Below are 1,587 nucleotides of genomic sequence, written 5' to 3'. Positions count from 1 at the left end.
GCTACGTTCCCCAATAGCGAAGAGATATGTTATATTACTTAATGTAAGAAACATCTTCCAAGGAAAATAGTCCCGCTATCGGTTCCTTTCTTTGGGTCGTCATGCTTATCATGATCATGAAACCTCACCTCCGATCAATGTGGGAGGAAAATATTGAGGATTTAGTTCGGGGAAAGTTCCCGAACTCTGTCGTATTAATGAACCTAAAATTTTACTTCCTCGTTGCCGACCAATGTGATCCTTTAAGATCGCTAGCTTTCGGCTTCACCCAGTCCGAGGTACTAACTCGGATGACCCGGTAGTAACAATCATAGAGGTGCTCCCTTTACCGCCTAGCCGAACAATCGGGAACGTAGGGGTAAGCACAGGAGCCAGGTAACCCAGCTTGGCAAAAATCTTAAGTCAAATTGATGCATATTTATGGCTTTATAACGATGATTACAGAAGGCAGCCCTTGTATATTAAATACAAATGATGGTGATGTGTTTATTTTGACTCCGTTGCGACCATTTATCAGTTGAAAGTGGCCCATCGTCGGCTTCTACCCCTTTATAGATACTACGAAGGGTGTCTCCGCAATAACAAGACAACCCTTAGCCGATGTCTCGGTGCCCGAAGGTGGTTGTGTTAGCGGAAACGAGGCAATCAGATATGCGGGCTTTATAACTTTCACTTAGTCATAGGAGCTTTAAACTGGGGAAGCTAGCTATGAGCCCCCGGTTAGTGTTTGGCGACATCCGAGGTCAAGCCGTAAACACTTCGGCTAATGTTATGAACGACTCGTCATTTAACATGGTCATCGAATCGCTGACCATTTTACGCTTATTGCGATAGTTAGTTTTCGGCTTTCTCCACTAAGGTGCTTAACCATGTGAGATGGAAGCACAATCACAGTGGTTCTCCCTTTGCACACCTAGCCGAACAAAGCGGAATGTAGGAGGCAAGCGCAGGAGCCGGGCAACCCAACTATTGACCGAAGACACAATTTGAAACCGATGCATATTTAGCAATATCCGAGAATGTTTTTGCCGAATCTCTAAAGGTGTCCGTCGTTGCACTGCGAGACTTGTGCTGAAAACACACAAATAGTTTAAAAGTGCCATAAGCTTGGAAAACCAAAAAATGCCAGTAAAAACTTGATGTCCTAACAAGATCAAGTGTTCGGTGCCAATCCGAAAATTGGAAAAAAGAAAAAAAATTGCACTTCTGTCGTGCTTTAACATGACACACCCGATCTCAACATTTCAAGCGGGCCAGCCTACGGCTTCGAGCTCCTTATCCCAAAGGCGGAGTACTTCTTCGAGGCTAGTTTAGCGAACTAAACTCGTGCGGATTTTTAGAGAGAAGATAGGCTATCCGGCTATTGACCATACACTCGAGTCGAAAAAGGAGCAGTAGAAAAAGACTTTGCAACGACCAAGAAGAAAACACATTTACTATAAAACAACTCATATAAATTTTAAGAGCCCCCAAGTGACTTGGGTAAAAGAATTTTATGTATAATGATTGTATGTACCGATGTACTTATATCATATATGTGTTCACCCGAACTTTAAACGCGTCTTAACCGACCGTCGGCTTCTCCCT

The sequence above is a fragment of the Triticum urartu genome, chromosome 2A (genome assembly GCF_056163025.1).
Source record: "Triticum urartu cultivar PI428250 chromosome 2A, HENAU_Tu73, whole genome shotgun sequence".
In the NCBI taxonomy this organism is placed as follows: Eukaryota; Viridiplantae; Streptophyta; class Magnoliopsida; order Poales; family Poaceae; genus Triticum; species Triticum urartu.
Note: the sequence above shows the minus strand (reverse complement) of the source record.